Source organism: Alligator sinensis, unplaced genomic scaffold (genome assembly GCF_000455745.1).
Source record: "Alligator sinensis unplaced genomic scaffold, ASM45574v1 scaffold1164_1, whole genome shotgun sequence".
NCBI classification, from domain to species: Eukaryota; Metazoa; Chordata; order Crocodylia; family Alligatoridae; genus Alligator; species Alligator sinensis.
The window spans coordinates 1,159,686-1,171,726 of NW_005842225.1; the positions used below are offsets into that span (position 1 = coordinate 1,159,686).

Genomic DNA, 12,041 nt, shown 5'->3' on the forward strand with positions numbered 1-12,041 from the left:
GCATGACGCAGCTTGCTAGCGTTTTGCGTGCCAGGAGCAGAACAAGCTTCCTGCCCAGGGAGAAAAGAGATTTCCATAAGGCTGTGCTATAAAGTGCAGACACAAACACACATGCGAAGGGTTCACATTTCATTGCTCAGCTGCAAATCAAGAAGCCAAACCAGCTGCAGGAGCTCCGGCTCCTACGGTCATCGGCGCTCTGCACTTGGAGCCAAGCCCAGATCAGCCAGCCCGTGCCAAGTCCACGTGTCTCAAAGGGCCCGGGCCCGCGCAACGTGATGGGATTCAGAACAGGCGGGAGCTGGTCCTGTCTCCCTGCTGCAAGATGTCCAGCCCTCAGCCATGTCTATCCTTCACTTCTCTCTGACTTGGGGAGATGGGAACTCCTCCGGAGAGATCACTGCCGTGTTATACGGTGCTTCCAGCCTCTGGCCTTGCAGCTAGAGGAGAGGAGGAAGGACCTTTCCTGTCTCTCACCATGAGCCAGTCTCTTAAATACTTCATTGCAGAGTTATAAGGAGATGTAAAGCCAAAGTCCTCAGTAATTTGCACGAATAGACTATACTCGTTCACTTCCTGCCTGCAACAGTCGTACCGGGGGTCCGCGATAGGCAGCTGCTGCCTGCCTTCCCAGGGCAGCTTCGTTTTGGTGGTGGGGAAAATGACGCCTGCTCCCGGCAGGGACCGCAAGGCCCTCGGAGAACAAAGATACTGTACAGACGTAACGTGCCGTAGACATTGCAGGGCCTCTTTCATGGGTGTGTGTTGAGCAAGGCTGGCTTGGCGTCACCTCTGAAATTTTGCCTCGAGCTGTCCCTCTCTTACCAGCAAGCGAAGAGGAACAAGACAGCCGGAGTCGCTTCTATAGCAGGGAAACGTTGCTGTTGCTAATGAGGCTGAATTGAAGGTGAGACCCCTGGAAGGGAGACCACGACAGTGGTAAGCCACCGATGTGCTCTGCTGGCGCGAGTGACCACAGCTAACTGCCCGGGCTTGGTCTGCCAGGAGCCTGCGGCCGGCCCGGAGGAATTTGCAAACCCTGAGGAAACAGCTGTGGCCAAGGGCTGCACTGGAAATAATTGGAAATTATTGGAATAATTATTGGAAATAATTCTTTGGAGACAACAACAAATCCCCTCCAGCTCCAGTGCTGGATGGCACTTTGTACCTCGCTCGCTCCCCAGTGTCTGAGGCCTCTGAAACCCACCCCTGGCCTGGCATGTACAGTATGCCTGTCCTGCCAGTCTGGCGAAGCATCACGGGATCGTATACAAACAGCTGAATGACAGCCCTCACGGCTTAGGGTGATTCACATGCAAACACCACATAGTGCCCCTGCCCCCACCAGGGAGGAGGGATGGGGCAGACCAGGGCAGTTTGCAAATGGAGTAATGCGAACTGCGGAAAGTGCTTTCCAGTGGGACAAATTTCCTTGTTTGGAAAAGCCAGAAGTTGAGGACTTGCGGTTATATATGTGTGCGGGGGGGAAGGGGAGGTCCGGGAAGCATACTGGACCTGGGCCCACTCCGTAGAGTCACTGGTTTGCAGCCTTGGACCCGAAGCCATTTTAGTGCCAGGCCTTAAACAAGAACAATTGGACCCAGAAACGGCTCCCTCTTTCCACGAAGCACCTTTGTCTACGTCCCCTCGTTGCAGGTAACGTCAGCGACTGCAGTTACTCCATGCAGCGTGTTGCACAGGCATCCTTCCCGTTCCAGCCCTCCGTGATGCCTCCCCGCGTGCTGCCAAGACATACGATATCAGATCATTCCTGGACTGATTAATATATTCAAGTAAGGATATATTAAAGCAGCTTTCTTTACTCTGACATGCTGGCCTCAAAGAGTTATACCATCCTGTGACTGGATAATAAATTGCCATACCAGAGGCATTCAAAAGCCCTACAATGCAATATCCTCCCCTTCATTAAAAGGCCTAAACCAGCTGCTGTATTTAAGATTCATATCTTGGCCACTGCCTTCGGCATCTGGGAAAAACCACTTTGAACGTGTCTAGGCGGAGAGATGCAAACCCAGAGCTTGGAGTCAGCACAGCCGACGTGCCAGAGCCCTTCTCCTGAAGTTTAAATTGCCTTTTGGATGTCTCCCGCTGGGGCAAGCGAGCAGTGATGGCTATTTTAACGATGTACCTGAGGAGATGCACTCCGTCTTACTCACGTGATATGGTAGAGTACTGGGGTTTTCTGCAGGATGCTCTGTGCTCCTTCCAGCACTGACCAATAAGGCCAGCATCATTTAACAGGTGGAGGAAACTGAGGCACAGAGCAAGGCCATGGCAGAGGCCAGCAAAGAAGCCCGGAGTAGTGACTTGCAGAGCTGTGCTCGCACTGGTAAACCACGCTGCCTCCCCGAAGGTAAGGGGACTTTGCTTTAGGGCACCTCTGAAGCCTGAGACAGTCACAGGTGGTAATTAGGGTGGCGCGTGTTGCTGCTCAACAACACGGGCTCTATCTCCACATCTAAGCCTCTGTAATTAGAAAACTCAGCAGATTATTACCCGTCTGAAACCTGACAGCCGATTGTTTCCTTCTGTGCCAGCAATACTATCTGCAGCGGAGCAAAAATAGTTTCAGTATTATTATAGAGTAATGCAAAATTAAATGGTTGAAATCCGCAATTCATTTAGCTCTATTAAAAGGGTGCCATTGCTTTCTACGTCAGTAAATAGCCATTTATTATGGAGACATTTCTTCTCCCCCTGAAGTGATGATCTTAAAGAGACAAAATAGATGGCTCCAAAACAGGAGAGGTCCATTTGGGCCCAGTTGAATTGCAGAAACATAGAAAATGAAGGTTGAAGGGAGCTCAGGAGGTCACATCTAGTCCAACCGCCTGCTCAGAGCAGGACCAGCCCCAACTACATCATCCCAGCCATGGCGTTGTCTACCCAGGGCTTCAACACCTACAAGGATGGAGACTCCCCCACTTCTCTAGGTCACCCGTTCCAGTGCTTTACCACTCTCCTTGTGAAGTTTTTCCTAATATGCAGCCTCAACTTCCCTTGCTGCAGCTTGAGCCCACTGCTCCTTGTCCTGTCCTCTGCCCCCACTGAGACCAGCCCAGCTCCATCCTCTTTGCAGCCCCCCTGCAGGGAGGTGAAGCTGCTATTCAATCCCCTCGGTCTTCTCTTCTGCAGACTCAATCAGCCCATTTCCCTCAGCCTCTCCTCACCAGTCCTGTCCCCCAGCCCCACAACCATTGTCATTGCCCTCCACTGAACTCTCTCCAATGTGTCCACATCCTTTCTGTAGCGGGGGGCCCACAGCTGGATGCAAGACTCCAGATGTGGCCTCCCCAGCAGATGTGCATCATTTCCCTGGACGCAGCTGCCGCTTCTCATCTCTGCTGCTCAGTTCTGGCTGCTGCAGTGTGCCCAGCCCCGTGGACCAGGGCGAGGCACCTGACTGGAGGTCACACCGTATCGCTGCGATATGCAGCACTGAGCCTGATAACGTAACGAGCCGGTGAGCAGCCTGGCTCCCCACAGGATGCTCGGCAGTCTCGGGTCCTTCTGTCCTCAGTAGCTATCGCACCATTTGCTCCGCACGCCCTCGGAGCCTTTCCAAGGAAGTGGCTGTTCGAGCCACCAAGTAAAGAAGAGTTCTGGCTCTCATGGGGCTGACCCATGTCAGCGACGGGTATGTTAGACGTGCTGGTGGGGAAGAGAGGGTTCCTTCTTCCTGAGCGTTTCCATGCTCAAAGGGGGTGTCCGAAGAGCGGCTGGAATTAAGGGAGTGGGATGGTGCTAGCCCCGCTGTCCCCTGCTGCTGGCTGAGGAGGACCAGGGGCTCGAGGTGCATTGCAAAGTCATGCACCTCTGCAGAGCAGCCACCCCAGCAGGCTCCAGTGGCCCTTGACAGCGGGAAGGTGAGCATATACCTGGGGCTGTCCGTCGGCAGACCAGCACGGTGCAAGCACCCTGCCCTGTGCCTGTGCCGCTCTGCTCGTGCCACCCTCAAGTAGCAGCGGAGGGGCATTCGCTCCCACCAAGGAGGTCTCACAAGTGGGCTCGGTGCGTGCAGAGCTGCACAAAACCAGGACAGCCGGAGCCACAGCACTTTGAAGGCAACGGGCAATCTCTTTGCAGGCCTTGCAAGCCGTTCCAGGATGACCTTCATCACTAAAGGCTGAGCCTCAGAGCACAGAGGAAGCTGCAAAAAGGAAAGCAAGAAGGGGCCTGTGTGTGATATTTCCTTGGCAGCGGGATGCTGCTCTGGCAAATAAATAAAGGTTAGAGATGTGTGTTGCACTGCACCACTTAAGAAACCAGGGGGTGGAAGGAAAGAATAATTGGCTGGATGCAGCGAAATTCAGGCTCAGCAATTCCATCTTACAGTTGGCAGCTTTCCCAAACACGGGTCAGGGGAAGCAAGTTCGCCCAGCTTTAAAACACAGGGAAATTCTTTATCTTCCGTATTTTTTGTGTGTGCTGATTTTAAAGGGTAGGATTAAATCCTCATTTAATAACCCCTGGTGCCTGCTCTCCTGGCTCTGATCACCCTGCGTAACAGTGATAATTCTGGAAAGGCACTCGGCGCCTGGAGGCAAGGCAGTGAATTTTCTTTTCCTGAGCACGGATCTAATGGCTGTTTGTTATTGCGGCCCGTGAAATAGGCACTGGCTGTTTAATCATGAGCCCTAGCATGAGATTTTGCTCTCTGCTGGCTGGGGTCCAGCTCCAGTCGGAAGAGAAGCCGTTGCTTTTTGTTAGCCGTGTCAAAATCTGTCATTTTCTTGCCTTCCTCCTGGGTAAGGAACCAACAAGGACCTAAGTAATTATTGCTCAAGTGAGAAGTCCAGGTGAGTTCAGTGGGACCACCCTGGCAAGTAGGGACGAGGCGCAGGAATAACGGGTGTCTGTACAGTACGCCTCTTAGCACGGGGCGAAGATGACTCTAGCTAGGCGCGCGGCACATAAACGCTCCACGATGAGCGCGGCAAGAAGGCTTCTTGGGAAGTAACGTGCCAGATCCGTGTGTTAAGAAGACTATTTTCCCTTGTCTGTCAGATCTGCTCGTTTAGATTATTTAAGTCAAGTGCAATTTGGAAAACAATCTGTTTTGCTCATGACAGCTTCTTCATTCCGTGTAATGATGCTGAATGTAACAAGCGGCAAGGGGTTCGTCAGTGCAAATCCTCCATGTTCCCAGCCTGCGCGCCTCGCTTCGACTCATAAAAGGAGCCCCTCGCTTTGCTTTTCCCAGACATTAAGCAGAAAGTATTTTCTAACGTGTCGGCTTTACAATTTCACTCCGAAGCCCTCATTTTGCAAGAAGCCTTGACAGCAAATTGCAGATAAAAGGGAAGATGGAGGAGTAGGGAAACCTATTGAAATGGTGCCCGCTTATTTTGAACTATTTTTCTGTTTTTAGCCAGCCTGTTTCTTTATCTTCTGCATGTTTCTTTCCTGTCCTTCTTTTCCCCTCTCTCTTTGCGTTACGTGAAAATCACAATTAAGAAATTCGTTGTAGAGTTGGTTTGAGAAGGAAGGCGCCGTGTGTGTCCAGCGGCGTGGCAGGTCTGGCTGGCGGGAGTGAGTGGCAAATAAGCGGCTGTGTTAGTCTGGAGGTGGCACAGGATACGTGCAGGGGTCGGGATCAGTGACCGGAGGGCTATGTTTAGTGAATGGTAAAAGTATAACATGGAAAGATCCATACCTGGCAACTGGACTCCCCAGGCAGGTTCTCTGTCCTTGGATCCTGGCTCTCATGATGATGAGCTGTTTGCTTTACCGCAGCACCGAGGAGCCTTCGTCTTGGACCGGAGCCCCGTGGTCGGGGGAGAAGGATCAGCTTTACGGGGAAACGCTCCCCAGATCCTCCCCTCCAAGTCAGCCTCAGACGAATCTAGTCCCCCCCGAGCAAGAGGGCAGTGGGCCTGCGAGGGACTCAGTACTCTGCCCACGAGGAGGAAGAGAGCAGACATTTCACAGATTCAGAAGTGCTTTTAAGGATGCATCTGCCTTTCAGAAGAAAGCTTCTCCAAACCCGGCTGCTACAGCAGAGCAAGTCTACAAGTGTTACCTCGCTGTCTCCATGCCAGCAGTAATCAGAGATCAGGGTCTTTGGAAAGAAATCACATGGACCCAAGCACCAGTTAGCGCAGGAGTGAGAGAGTATGCACTAAGTGGATTTAATAATTATCCGTATACTGTAGAGAGAAGCTAAAGCGGTGGCTTCTTGAGACCAAGGGGGTGGCAAGGAGGAGTAACTGGCTGGATAGCATCTGGTAGAACAGCCTTGCTCTTTTACAAGCATCCTGAAACCCCGAACAAGCGAGTGCCCTGCAGGATCCCAGCACACCCGGTCTGCGTCTTGCTCGGCCCGCACCAGCACTTGGGCTGAGGAACGGGGCCGAGGGAGGCTATCCCTCCAGGGCTGCTTCGTCCCCATCACCTCTGCTTCTGCAAGGAAATGGGAGGTTTGGCCCACGGACTCCTTGGTGCTGCTTGCACCCTGTTGCCCTACACCTCCCCGTGAATAGCATCACGTTGGCTGACATTATTTTTGGCAGACGAATTCTTAGCGTTGCTCTTCTCACTGAAGACACTCCTCCCAGCTGAGCGTGGTCACCAGCTCAGGATTTCACAAGAGCAGGGGTTTCACAACTGCAGAATTGGCCGTGGAAATGCAGAGAAATAGCTTGAGGTGAGGGGAACAGTAGGGAGTCAGTTAGTGCCCCTGGGCTCCTACAGCCGTGCGGGGACCCGGCAGAAATCCAGCGCGCCCGAGCACAAACGTGACCGTGCTCCAGCAGACTCGGCGTCGCATGTATTAGCATCCCCGCGCTGAAAAATGGCAGCAGGACACTTTGAACTAAAACTTGTTCAATGAGCTTTGGTTCCCAGCATCCCACCACTATTGTCAGCATTGGGGGTGCTGATACACATGAAGATCAGGCGCTTTTAATTAGCACGGCTCGCTAATTAAAGCGCCCCCGAGCACGTGTAAAAATGCCCACAGTGACTGTCCCACTGAGCCTGGTACTGAAAGGAGGGAGTGGATGCCGTGGTCAAATAGCAGGCCAGCTCCTAAAAGCACGGGCCTAGGTAACATTAAAGCACAGTCGAAAATAACCGGGAACCCTGCAGACCTTGAGTGTGACTTTTATTGGCAGTGACAGGATACAGTTAACAGCGTGGCATAACTAGAGTGCATCGTACACTTGTTAACCTTCGTAAGTGAGGACAGGCGCAGCAGCAGCTCTGCCGCAGCCAACGCTGCACCTTGCACAGCAGACAAGCGTGGGTGGGTGAAGGAAGCATCCTGATAGGCAGTGGAGCCAGGATGTCAAGGAAGAACGGCTGAGCATTACACAGCTTCACAGGCAAAAACCCACCAGTGTCAGTGTCTGAGGGGGAAAAACTCATGCGGTGCCTTACAGGGAGACGCTTCCACGCTATTATTAGCAGCAGAGGAATTGATTTTAAGTTTGTTAGAGCCCCTCGACGCACAAGCAGCATGACGTGACTTCTGCGCACCTCCCAGCTGCAGAATAGCGCGAGCCGTATTATTTAGTATCTCCGAGCAGGGGTCATGTACTATCTGTGCGGCACTATCATAAATGCCCAGCTTTCATAACACAGAAATCACCTGTACCCCGTTCACGCTGTCGGCTGGAGAGGCAGTCCTGCAGCAGGTTTTTGAGGACCATTAAGGGTCCAAATATAGATAGGAGTCGTCTTGCTCGGCGGTGTCAGGAGAGTCAGCTTTGTGACAGGTGAGTGGAAGAGGTTTCATCAGCATCAGTAATGATAGCACGGGCCAGTTGAGACAGTTTTGCGGCCAGGCTGCTAAATGCTCATGACAACATCTGAAGATGGATGCAGAGAGAGGAGGGAAAGCTCTTCCTCTCCCCAGCACCGCTGCCTGCTTTCTGCCCTTCTCTTTCCCCACAGCCTCTTCTCTTAGCGCAGACAGGATGATGCTTATTTCCTTATTAACAGTAGAAGAGTCTGGTACAAAATTAAATTCCTGAATAGTACTGAAGGCACATACAATAACAATTGTTTCCTTGAACAGTAACTGTTTAAGTTCCTAGGATATTTCAAAACAGTCCTTCAGAGCTAAATGCAGGAATTGCTGATAAGCAACCATCTCTGTGACAGGTTTATTATCCACCAAAATACCCCAGCCGTGGGACCAGGGAGCATATATAGTAAGCTAATGTATCTGAACATATGAAAAAAAAAATAGATTGGTTTGTAGAGGTGTAGTTGCAACTGCGTGTTGCATCCTCACTATCAGTCTGTCTAGTACAGCGCTAAGTCCTTTTCATCGTAGCTGTTCTGCGTAGAAACCAATTATCTGTATTCACACTTTATTATATATTCCACTGGCAGTGTTGCATCTACATCCTTCTGTGGGTGTTATTCATCAGACACTGAAACCTTACTTATTTTTATACTAAACACGGGCATGTAAATGTTTAAAAAAATGTCTGTGCAAGTTTGAAAAAATGAAGCTAGAAGTGAGTCACATTCATGTGTCCCAGCGCTTGTAAAAAAAATGCTGTCAGCTTAAAAATAATGTGGTCAGCAAGCAGTTCCTTACATATGTCAGTACTAACCATTTAGATTGCTGAATTTTCAACAGCGAGAAGTATTTCTCCTCGGGATCCACCTCTGCTCCGATGTCTGTAGAAAAATCATTCAATGACTGCTGACAAGGAAGGCTAGGTGGCAGAAATGGTTTCTATTTATAATGATATTTTAATTGAGCTGTATATACTTGGATTGCATCCCTTTCTCTCAGCAGTCATGTATCACCTGTTTCCTTGGGCATCCAGCGTATGAGCTCCTCCGCACAGGCCCATCCATACGGAGTCTTCTCGTGCAAACGAACGTGTAGCTCTGAGCCCACAATTATAATCTGGTAGGGGAAGGGAGGGTTTGCTCGGGGGTGTTTGCACATGGGGCCTCTGGGCACTACAGTAATAAAATATACGTGTTAAATCATAATGTCAAATTCTTGCCATTATTTCTTTGTTTTGTTCTTTACTTTCACTTTCAGATTCTCACTGCACCAAAGTTTGGGCTGCAAACACAGCAAGATGTCATTGTTTGCGTAGGATAATATTTTCCAGCGGATTATTTAAGGTTCTTTTGGCCCAGTGTTTAGCAAATGATGCTTTTCCAAAACAAGGAAATGTAGGACCCAATTTAAATGGAGAAGCATGTTCATTGCAGGATATGTCACGGGTAATTCCTACCTGCCTAGTAAGACATATGGTCCCCATCATCAGAGTCTCTGAATACCTTACTTGGCCAATGAAAAATTGATGTGACTACCCGTATGCCAATAAGAAAATTCTTCACTTTGGACCTGATTTGCTTGCTTTTTCACTCATTGCTTTGCATATCCTAGATTGGTGGTTTGAAACGTGTGATCTGTAATAAGCTGATTGGTGCTGCCTCTGGCACGGTATTAACATTCCTCCGCATTTAAAACTTCATAAATTGCACTTCCCACAACAGTTAAAACTATACTAACTGCTCTCCTCATCCTAATGGACCATTTAAGCAATTGCTGAAGTTGTTGCAGGGGTAGTATCTAGTTGTGAGTGGGTGGGGAGCATGGGGTGGTGTGGGTGTGTGAGAGAGAGAAATCATGAATACGAGGGGAAGTTTCTAGGAGACAGTTCTTGTATAGTCCGTAGCGTGCAACACCTGGCTTGGATGCTAATCTGATGCCTCATAATAAAGCCCTATCCACTGGAGGCAGAAACGGTCCGTTTGGATGTCTGGTCCATCCCCTGTTAAAGCCCTTTTGCTTCCTACAGCGTAATGTTTTCTACTGCTTGCATGATCTACATTTAAGAGTCCTACAGTTTTGGACTTCTGCGTCTTATCCTAGAGAGGTTGTTCCAAACAGACACAAATCCCCTGGTCTTTCCAAGGCTTTAATTATTCATTTGTTTGTTTACTCTTGCGAAGCCTAGTTACGGTTCTTGCTTTAGACTAAATAAATCCTCTTTTTTTGTTTTGAATGAATGCTTTGGTTAGATGTAGATGCCCCCACGCGGACACTGATTCGTTTCATTATTCATATTTTTTTTTTCTCTCAAAAGTTAGTGCCTTTAGACCACTAGCTGTTTTTGTGCCCTTCCTTTCTAGTAAAGTGTTGTCAGAACTGAAACCAATAGTAGAGGTTTGGTTTCCTTCTGAACCTTGTAAAGAAGATTCACCAAGTTCGTGGGCTGCTGCCTTGAGAACTGCAAGTCTGCTTTGTGGCTGCACCCCCGCCCCGGCCGGCCGGTTTGCTGTCAGCCGAGCTCTGTCTCGACGCTACTGTTCGCAAGGTCTCTTCATCCCATTATACCCCTTAAAACCCAGCCCTAGCTTCCTTTATGTCAAGTCGTTAAGAACATAAGAACGGCCATTTACTGGGTCACACCAGAGGTGCATCGTGCCCAGTCGGTGTCCCCTCTTGGTGCACCTTTGACCTCCGCTCCCGTCCCTGCTGTGTTTTTCGTCGTCCCAAGCAATTCGTAGCGGCCTTCCTTTTCAAGGGAGGCTCATAGCGTTTCTTAATGGGCAGTGTCCCGTGGTAAAGCAACAGACAGACCCGTGTCACGCAGCTCCGGCTGAGATTCTGGCTGCATTTCCCCCCACGCCTTTCCTTTTATGTACTCCCCATGCATGGTCCCACCAAGCCGCGGGATCTCTCGGTCAACCTCCTCCTGGCTCTGGCCACGCTGGTCATCTGCAAGATCAGGAAGGAGACTGGCCGGGAAGAACCCGGGCGAGGATGGTGCTGTTTTCCTCTCCGTCCTCTGCTCACGTCACCGCCGGCTCCCTTGACTCATTCAGGGGGGCAGCGGGTGCTAGGATTGCCAAGAAGTCTCTAAATCCCCAGGAGACAGCTGAGAGACACCCAGGAGATAAATAATAGGGCATTCATTAATAAACATGAAATGTTAAATTCATTAGTAAAAATTAAATGTTGCATCCGATGTATACAATAGTCCAGTGGGTTTTGAAAATGTCGTAGAAACCGGCATTTGCCTTCCCGACGCAAAGTCTACGCGCCGTAGCCGGCAGCCGATAGATGCAAACACGTGGGCACATCCGTCGGCGTTACGGAAACCTCCCAGAACGTCCTAAGCAACCCGTCGTTGCGTTCTCAGCGGCCTCCCTCTTTAAGGGGGCTTCTAGACGTTCACGGTGGGCCGAGGCCCGCGTTCGCTGAGCACGCCAAGAAGCCCGTGTTGCACCGAAGGCTGGAGGGAGAGTGACCTGGTCTGAGCATGGTTTTCCCCTGCTCCTCTTCCCCTTGCAACCTCTGACGCAGAGCCCCTGCCCCTCGCTCCCCGCTCGGCAGCGACCGATGCCCCTTTCCTCCCAGCACGTGCCCAAGCCAGGTTGGCCATCGTAGAGGACAGTGCGGTTGTCCTCTGCCCTCTCTTGAGACGAAACCCGACGCCTTTAGGTCCTCTATGTTTCTCTTCAAAACAAAAAGGCGCCGGGTTTCATCTCAAGAGAGGGCAGAGGAGCAGAAAACCGGCCTGTTGTTTTTGACAGCCGCTCTACCGCCATGTCGGTCTAAGGCAGCAGGCCCCACACCAGCTAGGTTGGCCATTGTAGAGGAGAGTCTGGTTGTCCTCTCTTGATACGAAACTGGACGCCTTTACTTCCTCTCTTGAAAAGAAGAGGGGACATAAACACATTGGGTTTCGTAGCAAGAGAGGACAGAGGAGCAGAAAACCGGACTGTCGTCTATGATGGCCACCCTACCGTCAGGCAGCCATCATAGAGGACAGCCCAGTCGTCCTCGGTCCTCTGTTGATATGAAACCCAACGCCGTTATGTCCTCTGTTTTTGTCTTCAAGAGAAAAATAAGGGACATAAAGGCGTCAAGTTTCGTATCACAAGAGGAGCAGGAAACCGGCCTGTCCTCGATGATGGCTGCCCTACCGTCGGGCGGCCATCATGGAGGACAGGCCGGTTGTCCGACACAAAACCCGGAGGCTTTACATCCTCGACTTTTCTGCCCAAGACACAAACAGAGGACAGCAAGGCTT

General features: G+C 50.7%; 1 protein-coding gene across 10 annotated transcripts in view; it reads left to right on the forward strand.

The window, feature by feature from the left end:
• Positions 1–12,041, forward strand: part of TNRC6A (trinucleotide repeat containing 6A) — a 113,398-nt gene that overhangs the window by 50,710 nt on the left and 50,647 nt on the right. The gene's annotated exons all lie outside the window — the stretch shown is intronic.